Raw genomic sequence first — 16,846 nt, 5'->3', positions numbered from 1 at the left:
GAGTGGAGAGCTTTAACCAGAGAACTGCTGTTTCATTAAAGGCAGTCAACAGGGAGAAAGTGACCATTCCACCTTTACTGGGATGCCCAAGCTTATTTGAATCACCACCCCCCTTCTGTGTATCTCAACAGAGAGATTGGCAGCTCTACCTTCTTTCAATGGCCAACCACCACTGTGTCAGTCCTCCTCAGTACTGCTTTGAGCCACAGGGAGCTGCCAAGTGGGAACCAGGAGCCAGGAACTGAGAAACAAGAGGTCAGAACTGGAGAACATGGCAACACTCAGGCAAGACTATCATTGGTTAGGCAGAGTCCCAGTCTAAACAGGAGGCATGGTCAATGGCCACGAAAGATGGGAACTGAATTTCAGCAATATCTGAAGAACCGATAAGTTCTCCACACCTACCCCATCTGTAGCCAAGGTGGCTGACCACACAGTTGACATGCACAAAACCAGAGCTTCTCAATTCAAGCCGAAACAGCTCCTAAAACATACTACCTTGAAGCTTGTTTCTGCTTTCATCTGAAGTATTCCCATACTGATGGTGCTTTCCAAAATAACACAGGCAAATCTTTAAAAGATTTGCTGGACCAATCACAACAGTACTCTTTTGCAAATGCTCAAATCTTCTGCAAGTTAATTGGTAAAATGTCATTAACATTAAACAAAAGTTTTGCTTACAAAATTTTGCAGAGGATCCAACAAGTGTACAGCTCCCTGCATACCACACAGTCCTCCAGCAAATGTCTGACACATCACAAGTAGACTGGGTAGTTTCACGCAGATGTTAAAGAGAATGAGGGACAAGATAACACCCTCTGAAAATCCACACATGCCAAGGAGCCAGCTGTGATGCCTCAGTACCACCTTCTGGAACTGGCCACAAATGCCTAATACAGGCAATATATAATACAGGTAGTCCAACTAGAATAACATCATGGTGGGTAATAACAAAAGTCTCTCAGAGGTCCAGGAGAAACAACAGGGTCTCTCACTTCCTCCTGTATCTTTTAAAACCCCTATGTGTATTAATAATGAGAAAAGACTATTGCAGTGAAGTGGCATTAAGCTGCAGCACCATCCAGGAGACATCAGACGAACAAGTAGTAACTTCAGGTCCAGCCTTTTCTACACAGGGGTTGCATACACAAAACCCCAGAAGACCCTTTAATAGTTTCACTCCCTCTGAAATTTGTTTTCTGCTGCTTCTCTATGCCTTTATTTTGGAGCTTTAATGTTGTGGTGTTTTTAATAATTTTACTTTTAAATATGCCATTGTGGGAGAAAATATTTTTGAAGAGCAGGACATGTATTTTATGCACGCACACGCACACACCACTTAGACACTAACATATACAGACAGACCATTTTTTAAAAACAGCCTGGAAACAGTTCAGATCCTGCAGAAAGCTGTTTCCTGCATTTCTTGCACTGCGAGTGTTTTGACCTGACCTGACCTCACCCAACTGCATCAAAAGAACCTCAACTAAGTAGGCCATTTCTCACAGAAGGGAGTAAAGTCGAGGGGAAGTAGAGAGAATTAAGAGCTGCCTTTCCCTCAACAACACTCCACAGTTGACAGGGGAGTCTTTTAAAAAATCTGTAATCGTTTTAGCAGATATAAAATGCTGTAGTGAAGAAAGGTACACATGTTCTGGGATAACCCACAAATTCAACTATCGAAAGTCAAATAAGCACATCAGGGTAGGTGGGTGGGAGGCTAAAGCGACAAGTTTTGCTGTACTAATCGTGGCTTGAAATTACCAATCTCTGTGCAGCAGAATAATGGTCAGGGGTCCCTTTACCTTTATGCAGCAGAATAAAGATGGGGGAGAAATTTGTTCTGTTTGCTTCCCAAACAAATTCATGCTTCCCAAACCAATAAATACATGAACCAAAATGTAGCTATAGTCTGCTAAATTCACCCTTCTCCAAATTCTGTGCTACGGCTCTCCAGCCAAAAAAAAAAAAAGAATACAAAAAGGCATTGTGTATATAAAAATATGTATATCAGTGAAAATAATTCACAAAAATGCATTATGATATTAGGGGAGGGGACTACTTATAAAATTGTGCATAATATGTGCACACAGAAATGCATAAATTGACAAATTTGCCCATCCCTTGAGCAGATTTAAACTCACTTGATTAATAAGGTATGTAGAGCTGCCTATCAATGAAACTAAAAGCTGGTACACCATTTAAAGTGCTTATTCGACACACATCTGTTTTCCATAACCATATTTCTAGCCTGGGGCTAAAGGCACATGATGCAGCAAAATTTCTGAAGCTAAAAGCAGGTCTGTATCTAGTCAGTGCTAGGATGGAAAGGTGGCTTGGGAACTCCATGAGCAGCATGGTGCAAGAAAAGCCAAAATATATGTCACAATTAATCTTATTAATTTATTTATTTATTTATTTAAAGTTATAACAAAATAAACTATCTGGTAAGGCAAAAAAGTCACAAGGAAACAGAACAAAAGCAAGATGTGCTAACAGGCAGTCTTCATGCTTACTAGAGCAAATCTCATTTTTGATGTTAAGTAAATCTCAGTACACTCCTGAGACTTGAAGCCATTTTATACATTCGGCAGGATCAAATGGTAAGACTACTCCAGAGCTGGACGATTTCAGATACAAAACCCCACGTACGGCCTACAGTCATACAGTCTTGGAAATGCTTTGCAACTGCTGCCGTCTGAACTTATGTTGCATTGCAGCAATGGGTCCAGGACCATAATTAGGGAGTCTCTTAATCTTTAAAACGAATGGCTTTACAGGTATGAGAACAATGCACTGGTGAGGTCAGGTAGTCAGCAGATCAGCACTACTTCTGCGCAGCTCTCACATTCAACAGCAGTTGCTTGAAGCAAGAAGTCTAATACAGCTGGAACGTGCTGGAGCCTTATGTCAAAGACAGCTGTTGCGGCCAAATAACCACCACATTTACTAATTAGGAAGGATCAGTGTTCAAGACAGCCGATTCCCTATTCCTCTCCTGCAATCAGGGAAAATGCACAGGGTCAAAGCGAGGAGAAGTTTAGGTGTCACAGCTGAGAAACACAGGCTGCTCTTAGGATAATTTAGAAAAAAGAAAACAGCAGGAAGACAAATTTTCACTGGAACTATTACTGGTGTGACAGACTATTCTCTTGCCAGAAGAATTCTAAGATTTCAGGGAGAAAGGCAAAGGTTAATTTTTACTCTTTGGAGATTACAAGGACACATGAACACGAGAGAAAATTTAGAACATTAATGAGAGCAAAAGCATTTATATCACCTCTCACTGCCACTCATATATTTTAGATTAAGGTAGTAGGGATGGTTTCACTATACTTAACCAATGGAAACAAAAACAAGAGCCTCCTAATAATAGCTGAGCCACAGGAAAGGTAAAAAGAGATGAATGGAAGAGCACTTAAAAGAATCAATGTGAGCCTTAACGCCCTCCCCTTGAAATTCCCTGTGTGGAAAGACCACCAGCATCCTGGGGAATGCTCAACCTTCAGCACGAGTGTCACAAGGTCACATGAGTGGTGGGAACGCTCTTCCTCAGAAAGGAGCGGCTCAGCCTGACAATGTCTCAGGCGTGACTGATAGTCAGGAACTCACAGCATTAAGAGACAAGGTCAAATTCCAGAGCACCAGAAACCAAACCAAAATAATAAAAATAAGTGACTGCCTAGTTTGTGTTGATTCACTTTGCATCTACAATCATGGTGCATTTAATCTCTCACTGCCTTTTTCTTCTTCCTCTGACACAATCAGCTCCTCGGGAGCCAAGGAGGGGCCAGTGGAGACCCATTGGAGTAAACGAATCCAGATTTTATGAACTGCTGGCAGCCAAATACTCCCACAGTATGGCCTATTATTAGATCACTTGCCTTACGTGGAAAAGGTTTCTTAAACTGCAGAGAGAAATAAATGGGCAAATCTAACGCTGGAGTTAAAGTGGGTCTGCCAAGTGCACGCAGCAGTAATCCATAATAAGATGCAAATAGAAGAAAGAACATATATACCAGATCTCTTAAGACATACCGTATCTTTGGTTAAGGGAGCAATTTTCTGTCTGCGAAGTTCTTTATCACAAAAACAAAGCAAAGCAATATAAACCTATCCAATTTTCTGCTCAAATTGCATAATCCATGTTCCAGCCATACATAAATTAAGTAAAGATACTATTTCATTAATACTGTTCTACTTAGTACATACACGTGATTATGCCAGACAAAAAATTAGCTGTCATTGGTTTTAAGTGGAGATGAGCAAGAACACAAAAAACACACACTTCCCCACAAATTAAAAGGTAGATATGACAAATGCCTAACATATCCCTGTGTGCATGAGAGAAATGACTTGCTCTAAAACACCACAACCAATTATCAGGAATAGTCTCTTTCCTGTTCAACATCTTCACTCAGTTTTAGGTCCTTCTTGGTCTCTTTCCTCCTTACACCCCACCCCACCATCAGCCAAGATAAGAGGGTTTTTTATTGTGCTGCCTAAATTATGTAACAGCATCAAAAATCAGGTTTATCTACCCTTTTTAAGAAGGCTCTTAAGAGCATTTTATTTTGGTGAACGTTCTTTAACCAGAGCCCCCTAGGGAATGCCCCCCCTTTCCCTGTTCCTGGTGTATTTTATTGTGCTTTCTCACAGCTACTGTGAATAACTTACTGCTCTTTTCAGAACTGTAATTCCCCTACTTTTATATGCTGTATGCCATCCTGAGTATGCCCTTAGCATAAAAAGTGGGGTACATAATTGCCAACATAAATAAATACATAAATAATACAAACCTATGATCACATCTATGGGACTTGTTCTCCCAAACACTGCATCAATGTGTCTCCCCTAAAAGCATCGGAGGACCTGATCTGGGAAAATCTTGGCAACAAGCAGCAGCCAGGTTTTTGGCTCTGGGGTAGTAAGGGAATTGTACAGCTGCATAGATTTTTATTTATTTACTAAATTTGTATGCCGCCCTTCATCTCTAGATCTCAGAGAGGTTCACAAATGCCAACCTTCCTTCCCCCATATACTCTGATGAATTTTTTTTGGCTATTTGGAATAGAAAACAACTGAATCCATAAGCAACTCTTAAAGCTTGGCATAAGTAATGATGCCTTTGTCAAAATTATAGATCCCAAACACCACCAACAAGTTGTTTTCACACAGCAGGTAGGGTGGCGCTATCAGACCACAACCAGCATGGCCCACTGAAAATACAATGCCACAAAGGGTTAAGTGACCATGCCATAGGGCTGTGCTCAGTACTGTTGAATGTAAATCCCTTCCAACCCCTTCTATCTGATGTCGTATCAGAGCACAAATAATCCTGGCTCAGAATGCTCTAAAACCCGGTTTTTGAATAGGGCTGTCACCTGATTAAAGAGAGCTTGGCTGATAAATTTGTAATGAATTTTACTCTGCTAATTAACTCTATGAATTATATCTGTATATAAATAAAAAATGCTGCCAGCAAGCAGGTGTTACAGAAGGCCTTGTCTAAGAAGAGGCATTCCCTCCAGTGAGAGGAGGGGGAATTCTTTTTCAAAGACGGCAGGTGCAGGTTTTATGAGTATTCACACTGAAAATACTAGTGTTTTGGGGGCAATGATGGACCTGGGTGTGTGTGCTGGGGAAGAGAGTTCACATGTGAAAGGAAAGAAAACAGGGGGGGGGGGGTTTCAAAGGAACTATGACCCGCCACCCTAAGAAAAGGGGCTTTGCACGGCTCATACAAAAACAGAACCTCCCAAATGCCACATGGCACATGTAGTTTAAAACCTGCAGGCAAAATCTTGGTAGTCAATAGGTCCTTTCTGCTTTCAGCATGCATACTTGTCCCTGCTTTCCTCACTTTTAAGCAGAAATAGGCAGGGCAACACCTGGAGCTCAACACCCCACTGTGTTAATGGGAAAGCACAAAGGATGTTGGTCGCCTTCCACGAGCTCATGCCTCTGTGCAGAGCTGCTAAGTCCCCCTCCCCTTGCGGAGGGTTGCTTCACCTGATAAACAATGTATCTATAAATATACCCACAAACACATTGGCACTTCTGCTAGTTCAAGTTTGCATTATCATCAACTATCTCCTGGGAGTGTCGGGCCACAGAAACAACCAGCTGGTGCACCACAATGATTGCCCCTTCAGGAGAAGCATATAATAAAACCTGAAAGCTGCAATATGAACTTCGCACATACTTGTCCTTTTGGTTTATTCATCAGAAATAATTATCAGTAACAGACATTCAGAGCAGCACATTCTTTATGATGGGCATTAACATTTAGCCCGTCTCCATAATTATAATGCTGCAAGCTCAAAGGAGGTGTACCAGCCTCCCCAATTAAACTAACTCTACTCAGGAAAAAACTCACGTTCTCCACCGAAATGACATCATAATTATTTCCGTGAAGGAAAGCCTTACCTTAGTGTAGTAGTGGTTAAAAGATGAGGTCCTGAGTCCCCAATCTCAAAGGAGTATTATTACTTGCTGTACTGTCTTCCAACAAACCACTCTCTCTCAGACGAAGCCCACCATTTTTAATACTGCGATAGCAAAGGCCCTCCCTCCAAGATTGTTGCAAGGATTAGTGAGATAATGTGAAGCACTGAAGCCTTGAGCACACACAAATGTATTTCATCTAAACATATAGATGCTATTTTGCTCTTCTTTATAATGACTGACAGCCTTTCTCCATGTATGCCTCTCATCCAATATAAGACAGGTTTCAATGTCAGAGAGGACAGTTCAGCCAGGGCACCCAGGTTAATAAATATCCTCCCCAAGGAAATCTGTGGGGCACCTACATTGGTAATCTTTAGGTCCCAGGCAAAAAAAGAGCACATTTTTACTGAGATTTGCCTGGCTGATATTGTTATATTTATATATATATATATATTATCCACTGATAGTATTGTTTGTGATGTGCACTGTTGAATTGTCATGCCCTAATACCCTTGTAAATCATCTTGAAATCGAGTAGGTTGAAGGGCAATACATAGAGTATTTAAAAATAAATAAATAAAACACCTCTTCCTGCAGCTGACAGCAGGGATGGCACTACACCAAATTGATTGAGGCTTTGGGGGGGGTTGCGAGGGGCCAGGCAGAAATATGAAGGGCAACAGGGGACATGCCCGTGACCTGCAGTTCTCCCTCCCTAATGTATTACAATGCAAAAATGGTGTCACCAGCTCTTTGGATCAATATCTATTTATGGGCCAAGAAATTACATGTATGGTGACCTCGCCATCAGTGACACATTCTTCAGCCGCATCTGAGTCACCCGAGGCCCATAAACAAGCTTCCAAAAATAGGTCCTGTTTACTAGAGTTAAAACCCAGGCACTTGAACAAAAAGCCTGCACTGAAATGGGGGGGGGGTAGGAGGGGGAGCCCTGAAAAGCAAGATTCAAAAGTGAAGTGTTGCAAGATTACTGAACAGGGCCTATTAGGTGGCACCAAATTGCTATCTCGGTTTTCAAACGATATAAAAAACAAAGCAACTTCTGATGTTAAGAGAGCTGCGTGTGTTCTTTATAACCATTACCAACATCACAAATAGCCTTCTTGTCCTAAGGATGATGCCAGAGCATCCTTTGTGATTCACAGGTTGCAAAAACATACACATATATAACCATGGGTCATAAGGATCATTCGCAGGAGGAGCTGGAAGTAATTGCTTAGAAAGTAGTGTTAAACAAAGGGTTGAAACCACAGAATTGCTGAAGAGGGAACATTAAAAATGTCAGCATGGATGAAAGACATTCACCAGCGCTTACTGTCGAGAAGCTACTGGCCTGCAGATGTCTTAAAGGGTACTTGGCTAATGGGATCAACATTACCGTTTTTGATATAAATTATATTTCGGAAGCAAACAATACAACAAAAAAGCATAGAAATGGAGTAAGTTCAAACTATTCTTTTATAGTAATAGTCTCCAGTTGAGCATAATCACCAAAGCTACAAGTGATAAGATTGCCAAAACTAAGCAAACATCTGTGAGATGAATTCATCTCCGAGGGGAAGCCAACAGCTTGTTATCATTAAGGAGGCGATGCTCTCTCTGCATTTGAACTGCAGGCCCCCTTGTTACAGCTTTTGGAGAGGCAATTGCACCAGATGTTGGCAGCTATCTTCAGATGGACGACAGGCACCTGCTGTGGAAGGTGGAGGACTTAAGTTTTCACTGCCCTTTGGGGGGGGGGTCCATTCTGGAAAACAAGGAAGTAGTTGACCCCTCTGTACAGTGGGGAAAGTGTGTGCTTATGAAGAAAATTCAGTGTGTGCTTTCCAATTGTTCAAAACCTTCCTATTTTTAAATAAGATTCAATAGGGTTCAGTCGGGAGGCAATACCTCCTCCCACTTGAGCCCAAGAACTCTAGGCTTATCTAGGGAAGCTGAAAGAATTAATATTTCTCAGATGTTATCCAGACAGAGACGGAAGCTCCAAATTACCTAAATCTACTCTTTAAAGTGGATTTTAGTCATAATGTAGATGGTAAAACCTGGCTTCTGTAGCTTATGTTGTTCTTTGTGTACTAATTACACAGCCAATACTACAATGAAATATCACAAGTGTTTGGAGTGTGCCTTCTGAACGTCTGCAGATGTTTCACCCAATGAGGACCCTCAAATTTGCTTCACATTTTGCCTGAGAAAAAATTCCAGTGGCCTCCCTAGAAGAAGTCACTGGTGAATCATGCCCACTGTGATCTTATCAGCAATTAATAACAAGACAGTCAATAGCAAAGGGCGCATGTCCTTTTTTACTTTACGTTGGGTACCTTGAAAAATAAAAAAGGAAAGAACACTTAACCCTTAAGCTGATTCCACTAACCCTTAAGCTGAGAAAATTAAGTGTTCGCCTCTGGCAAGGAATACAACCCTATCAGCTTCAGCTCATCCCAAGATCAAGGGGCTTACAAGGTCTATTTTGAAATAAACATCATGTTTGACACAAAATCATGATCTTCACTGTGCTAGTGCAGCTTTGAAATCAAAGCCCTGCTAGCGGGAATAGATTTTTTGCTTCTCTTATTGTTTCACCTGTGGAACATTTCTTTCAGGCATCAAGCAGACTGTAAAATAACCTATTGCAAATCTTCAGCTTGTGAAAACAAGACAACGCGCCATACTTAAAATAAGCACAAGGTAAGCGACTTTCAGGCTAAAACTCTAGGATCTTCGATCAGTTATCTGAAGATGCAAACACAATTCCATTTGGATATACTCCAGTATATGGCATACAGAGATATTGGAGCCAGCCATTTTCACAGTGTAGTTAGAACTCTGAAACAGCCTGGTTCATCATCAAACAGGCTGCCACCACGTCCTAGATCTGGGTGGAAAACACACAGCAACAAAACTGTTATGTTGTTTTGTATGAAGAGCACATTTAGCTTCCCTAAAAAGCTAAATACTAGTATGCCGTAACCATACCCCAAAACTGTTTTATTTCAAGGCAATACACCTCGTAGGGGAGGGGGTTTAAGGGAAAGCAGCCCTTTCCCTGCCTGAGAGTAAATATGCATCTGGGAACCCTAAGGAATACAAACGGACTGATAGTAGTAGCTGCAGACAAAAGGCATTATTTCTTCACACAACAATCCAGTGAAACTTCTTAAAATGAGGGTTATATGAGTTCTAAATGAAATCCCAGCCAGTAATCTGGCAGTTGCATTTTTGATCAGTTGATGCTTCTCAGTTGTTTTCAAGTGCAGCCCCACCAAGAGTGCATTGCAATAATCCAATATGGGAGCTAGGAGTGCATGGAGCATAGTGTCCAAACTATCTCTGCCCAAAAGTGGCCAGAGCTGGAAATAGGCACTCCTAGCCACTAAAGACATCAGAGCCTCCAGTAATAATGTTGGATCCATGAGTAGCCCAGACTACAGACTTGCTCCTCCTGGGGACTGCAACCCTGCACAGAACCAGCCATCTCTCAAGTTCTTTGTCAATTCTTAGTCAAGAGCACTCAGGACATGTAACATCCCTGTCTTATCAGGATTCCACTTCTATTTATTGGCCCACATCCAGCTCATCACCACCTCCAACACTTCTCCTGGATGGAACAGAGAGACAGAATGTGGTGTCCCATTTTGTTCTAAAACTCACGAGGATCGCTCCCAGCAGCTTCAAACAGATGTAAAATATAGCATGCAGGACTCACCATCTACTTCCTGAAGCCACTCCCAAAGAAGAGGGTGGTCAATGGATAAAAGGACATGGAAAGGTCAACAAAAATGTCAAGCAGGGCAATCAAAACCATTTCAGGGCCATGACCAGTCCTGAAACCAGACAGAAATGGGTCCAGATAATACTGTGAGTTATAGTCCAGCAGCATCTAGGGGGGCCACAGTCCCCTTATACCTCACTATATGAACCCAAACATTTCTCGCCTGCCTCTTTCAGCATGGAGTTAGGAGAGAAGTGTTAAGACATCCACAACTTCCAGGAAAAGGGTATGTGAATTTTAGGCCTATAAAATATGCCATAATAATAATAATAATAATAATAATAATAATAATAATAATAATAATAATTTTTATTAATTATTTAATTAATTTTATTTAATTATTAAAATTAAATTATTATTATTATTATTATTATTATTATTATTATTATTATTATTATTTATGATTTGTACCCCACCCATCTCTGGGCGGCTTCCATAGAAACCAAAAATACAGCAAAATATCACAGATTAAAAACTTCCAGTGTGGTGTAGTGGTTAAGAGCGGTAGTCTCGTAATCTGGGGAACCGGGTTCGTGTCTCCGCTCCTCCACATGCAGCTGCTGGGTGACCTTGGGCCAGTCACACTTCTCTGAAGTCTCTCAGCCCCACTCACCTCACAGAGTGTTTGTTGTGGGGGAGGAAGGGAAAGGAGAATGGTAGCCGCTTTGAGACTCCTGAAGGGGAGTGAAAGGCGGGATATCAAATCCAAACTCTTCTTCTTCTTCTTCTTCCCTGAACAGGGCTGCCTTAAGATGTCTTCTGAATGTCAGGTAGTTATTTATCGCTTTGACATCTCATGGGAGGGCGTTCCACAGGGCGGGCGCCACTACCGAGAAGGCCCTCTGCCTGGTTCCCTGTAACTTGGCTTCTCGCAGTGAGGGAACCGCCAGAAGGCCCTCGGCGCTGGACCTCAGCGTCCGGGCATAACGATGGGGGTGGAGACGCTCCTTCAGGTATACTGGGCCGAGGCCGTTTAGGGCTTTAAAGGTTAACACCAGCACTTTGAATTGTGCTCGGAAATGTACTGGGAGCCAATGTAGGTCGTTCAAGACCGGTGTTATATGGTCTTGGCGGCCTCCCGAACAAAACTCTCTTTCAAAAACCAAAAAAGACATGTCCAAAAGTAATTTGAATCTACCGGCACCGTTAACTGCTATTAAGCGCAAATGCAACTTCAGGAAAGGCTTGTGTATCCCCCTTAAATGTGGGCCCCCGTACTTGCCACTGTTCACACTGGCCATTCTCTCTCCAACCTCTCACTACTGGCCAGAAAGAGAGGCAAGAGGAGGTTGCTGTTGTTCCTCTCTGCACATGCTCAGTGGCAGGGCATCTGCTCTGCTAGCCGACAGTCCTCTCTCCTCCCCCTGACACCTCTATTTAGCTAAATTTTGTGGCAACTTTGGCAAACCCACTATTTTTCTGCAGGTCTGTATGTACTGTGTATATGCTGTGTGCCTCTCTCACATCCCACTGAGAAATCTGAAATCCCTAGGCACGCTAAGACAGAAGGGAGAAATAAAAGAGAGGAAAGGCTTGCATCACACCATCAATGTTGGCAGCTTAGGTTTTCTTGGCTGTTGGTGCCTTTCTTGTTCTGACAGATTTGGGGAAGGAAACCCAGTGACCAAGACTGGAGCCTTCAGAGTTAGCTAGGCATGGCTTTTCTCTTACAATCCCTCATGAGGGTGGTGTGTGCTGCTGTGACACATTTCCTAACAGTCTTATCATAAAGCCACTGAAGAGACAGAGACATAAAAATACAACAAATGCTCAAAAGGGGAATGAAATTTGCCAGAGAGACTGGCTGGTCCCCCAAATGGAGCCATGTGGCTGATGCACTACATCCTAGGTCTACCAGAGAGGAGATAATGTTTGCAATTGCCTAAAAGCCTTCTAGCCTTAGACAATAGCATTGACTGTATATATAAAGGCACTTGAACAGGTCATAAGTGACCGATTTATGGCCATTTGCTTGCATGTAGGAAAAAGTGTCATTATACCCATTTCCCGCAGTACAGTGCTTTTTATCCACACCCCTCTCCTTACAGCCAAGGAACACTCATCTCTCAGGGATATTCTAAATGCTTTCCAGCTCTTCTGAGTATTCAGACCCAAAAATGGTCTGCTTAAAAAAAAACCCCAAAAAACAGTAACAAGCACTTTACTCAGGATGTTAACATTTTTTTGGTACGGTGACAACAATGTTTTGTGTCATTATCCAACACAATGCATTATTTGACAAGAGTCTTTCTTCCCCTCTTGCCCTTAAAAAAAGTCTTATTTCTTGAAAAAGTTCAAAGCAGGATGTATCAGATTTTATCTTAGTTTCTTCAACTCTGGAGTTCTGGTCGGGACATCTTGCAGCACCATGCAAAGTTACTTTTGCCCCATCTGGCTCATGTGAATTTCAGGGCTAAGCATGGCAAAGGTAGCCAGTAGCCAAAATGAACAGGACTCCTAGTTGCCCAGACCCACGAAGCTTTTTTTCAGGGATTAAGGAGTGCCACATCATCTCATCTGACCTACTAGTGCAAGGAAGCTCTCTTGATTCTGTCTAAGCTTCAAAATAGACTGGATTCGCCCCCATAATCTTACTGCCACTCTTGGGCACATCCCTGGTTATGTTCCCATATCCCAATATGCCTCTCATACTGGTTAAAAAGATCCACCAGAGGAGGACAAGCATTTGGGAGGTGATGGCGGAAATGGTTATAAACTATTCCTTAAAGGTAATATGTAAATACTGCCTTCTAAAGTAGACTGGAATAATTTTGTTTCAAAATGGGTTTCTTTTCAAAGTTAACTGGACAATATACATCCAGAGTCAAAGTAGGACAATAAAATGAGATGCAAGTTTTTGTCTCCAGCTGGCTTCTGTAGGCACAGGGGAGATTAGCAACAGCCATGCAAAAATGCACTAACATATTTTCTCCAATGCATATTAAAATCTTTTGGGTACTCTTGATTATTACAAATTCAGATTAAGTCAAGACCTGACCTTCTATTACTCTGAATGCAACTAATTTACAAATATAGTGTCTTGAAATGCAGCACTGAAAATTGTAACTGGCTAACAAGTAGTCAATTTTTTTTAAAAAAAGAGAGATTTCTGAATAGAGGAACAACAATAAAAAAAGCTTCAGTGTACCCTACTTACTAAAAGAATCTACATTTCAATGTGTAGCAGAGGAAATGTGCCATTCCATCTGCCTGCCCATGCTAGAATAAATAACCCTTCACTGCTAGGAGGATCACAACCCTTCTCACCAACTGGCATCAGGCTGAAGCCAAGGTTAGGAGGCTGCACTGCCAAATCCCCCTAAAATGAACCCATGGAGAGAATATTGCCTTTTCTCATGCTAACAATCCTATTATCATGACATCTTCAGAGGCCCTTGGGGCCTCAGGGAAAAATAAACCTTGGAGTGTTTAATACTCCAATGGATCATTAACTTGTTCACACCCAGGTATACATGCCAAAAGAGGCAGAGATCTCCTGTCTGGATGGGGTGATATTTCCACAGCTGTAAAAAGAGAAGGACTTGAAAAAAGCAACTAATAGTGTGACTTCTATCACTCTTTTGGGACATTCCTCAACACCCGGGATTCTTGCAGATTGCACATATACACAATTTGAAAACACACAAGCGCATCTGCTGGGTTAAACAGGCCATTGCTGGCTCCTTGCTTTTTATTCAAATGTGTGATGTATTAAAAACATTAACAACAGGCTAGTACATCTTTATTTTCTTTGGAGATTACAGCACACTTTGGCATTCACTCTACTATTCTTGCAACATAAAACCCAAGCTATGCTCAGGCACACCTAAAGAAACAGCAAGTTTAATCCTTTGTTTCTTTTCTGTTTAAGATTCAAAGCACACAGGAAGGACCTAATGGGACAAAGTTTAGACAGGCAGCATGGTGCACTGGTTAGTGTGTTGGACTAGGATCTGAGAGAGACCAGGGTTCAAATCCCCACTCAGCCATGTGGGCTAGTGTCTCATTCTCAGCCTAACTTATCTCACCTGGCTGTTGTGAAGATAAAAATGGGCAAGAAGAAAACTATACACAACTGTGTGAGCTCCTTAGAGGAAAGGTGAGATATAAGTGCAATCAATCCATCAATCAATCCTTTCCTGCCTTATCTGTGGGTGTGATCAGACACCTACTTCTCCTAACAGCAACAGTCTCTTCCTGCATTAGCCTCACCCATAGAGACTTCAGTAGGAAGCAAACCACTGCCATTCCTCTCAGCTGAAAAGAACAGGCTATCCCATGCTTCTTTGCACCCAGTAAGAAAAAAAATCTGCCTCTGAAAGGGACATTCTACTCAAGTATTTATGGCCAGGAGGACGGAGGTAGATCTGCTCTACACTAGCAAACAAGCAATAGTTTTTCAAGCAGCCCAGGAGCACAGAAAAACGGAGCCTATGTGGCAGAGAGTGTATCAAAGTGACTGAAGAGGCTTCTGTTCAAATTCCCTACTACTTGATCACGAAGCTCATTTTGGGCAAATCACCCAGCCCAATAGTGCTGTGATGACAAAATGGGGGTATATCACCAAAATGCGGTTGAAGGAATGTAGTCATAATGAATTAACACTGAAGCACTGCTGGCCACGCACCCTTTGCTCAAGACTTTAACAATTTAACTGGGTGCTAAATTTCATCCCACCTTCAATCTCTCACTTTGGGATAGGAGGGGGGTGGGAGGAGACACTGAAAGCCTTGTCCACTTGAGGTTTTTTTTTCTCTTTTAAGGCAGGCACATAGCAAACTTAACATGCCTTGCCTGGCTACTTTTCAAGAGAAATGCCTGAAGTCCAAGAATAAGAACAAATGCTTAAGGAGTCTTTTATTGAGTCTTAAAACATCATTGATCTTTTGAGATAATGTAGCACAGCTATTTTATTTTATTATATTTTATTTTATTACTACTTTTACCATTACACATAGAGAACAGAAAAGTGCATTGATGTACTAAGTTGGCTTGACACATGCATCACTACTTCTCAGACACTCAGATCTGAAAAGTTCTGGCAGCTACAACACACATTTTACATTCCCACCATCTTGCTTACACATGGTGAAAAATAATATCGTACACCTTGCGATTCAGAAGACTGCAGCTGCAAAAGCTGAACACAGCCCTTCTCCAATAAGATCCTGCATGACTGGAGCAACAAACAAACAATTAAACAGCCCTGAAACTCCAGCTACTTTTAGCATTCCTAGTGTGCAGTGGCTTAACCTTTCTCTGCCCAAAATGGCATGTATGACCTAAATATTCTGGTATAGCATCCCAATGCTTGAGATCAGCAACTTCCAAGTACTTGTAAGGTGAAAAAGTAGCTTAGAAGCAAAAAAATTAAAAATTAAAAAAATAGTTAACATTTCACAAAGAAGGGCTGCATCTTGACACAAACCCAGGAGGACATGGGAAACAGGGCAGCTGAGGTATATAAAGGCCTGATTGTAGCAGCCCACTGGATTGGAAATGACTCGTAAGCCTAATGAAACAAAACTTTTGGCAGTGAAACAGAATGAAAGGAATGAGACAATAAAAAGACAGGAACAAAGGGAGCAGAGTTGTTTCAGCTTAGCAAAATAAGCTCACTTTGTTGTTGGGAAAAGCCAAAGCCGATTAGGATAAACCAGTGACTAAGCATAAGTCTTCCCAACTAATTACACAGCTCACCATATAAAGTATAAATTGCGTCTCCAAAAATAAGGACTGGGTTACTTTCACAGGACTTCTGGAAAGCAAGTGGTACCTACAAAGGGGTGGGGTGAGGAAAAATAACAATCCCTTTTATTAGCAGCAGCTTACAGCTTTAAAAGAAGCAGAACATTCAGGTCTTAGGATGTTTTAAGTGTAAGCTTTAATCAAGTTTGGAGAGGCTGGTGACTTTTTTATTGCAGTATATTACTTACACACACACACACACACACACACACACACACACACACACACGTATGGATATATGCAAATTTTAACTGCTTCTGTGTATTCTAGTTGAAGTACAGAGGTAAAAGTGGAGAAGTCAGTGTAAAATCTGGGATTCTCAGTTTTATCCCTGGTCTTCCCAGAGATTCCTTGCACAACTGTGGCTGTATCTGAAACCGCAGCTCTCAAATAAGATGAGCAACCCTATTAAAGTTCATAGAATTACTCCAGTTACTTTATCAACATGGAAGGTGAGCTGCATTTCAGTTTCATGTCAATTTCTCTCCCAAACTGGCAAAAGCTAATAATAATAATAATAATAATAATAATAATAATAATAATAATAATAATGACGAAGATCTTAGGCCTGAGATATGGCATTCCAAGTGAATAAAAAGAGAATGTTTAAAGAGGCCCCAACTTGAAGGTCACAATCCAGCTCATTTCAGCAACTTACATATACTTAATGGAGCTGTGGACTGAGGATTGTATCCAATTAAGTTTTACTCACACTACACAGAATGAAATTAATGGACCTGTTAGTCAAGTCCAATATCGTCTGAGTAGGACTAGCATTTGAAACAACTCTCAACCTCTGAGAGGGTTTCAGTAAATCAGCATTTGTACCCTTATATTCAAATATCGTCTGTATTA

The 16,846-nt window shown here is 41.5% G+C and overlaps 1 protein-coding gene and 2 long non-coding RNA genes across 51 annotated transcripts in view; 2 read left to right on the top strand and 1 right to left on the bottom strand.

Moving 5' to 3' along the window:
* The window catches only part of LOC310832750, a 404,622-nt gene that overhangs the window by 63,056 nt on the left and 324,720 nt on the right, over positions 1–16,846 (top strand). The window lies entirely within an intron of this gene.
* Positions 1–16,846, bottom strand: part of MSI2 (musashi RNA binding protein 2) — a 450,658-nt gene that overhangs the window by 253,856 nt on the left and 179,956 nt on the right. The window lies entirely within an intron of this gene.
* Positions 7,661–14,901, top strand: LOC310832759. Its single transcript, XR_014558413.1, has 3 exons — positions 7,661–7,910; positions 9,075–9,159; positions 14,115–14,901. It is a non-coding gene; the product is annotated as an uncharacterized lncRNA (long non-coding RNA).

Source organism: Podarcis gaigeae, assembly GCF_964106915.1.
Source record: "Podarcis gaigeae genome assembly, chromosome: 15".
Lineage (NCBI taxonomy): Eukaryota > Metazoa > Chordata > Lepidosauria > Squamata > Lacertidae > Podarcis > Podarcis gaigeae.
This window is presented reverse-complemented; position numbering and strand designations above follow the sequence as displayed.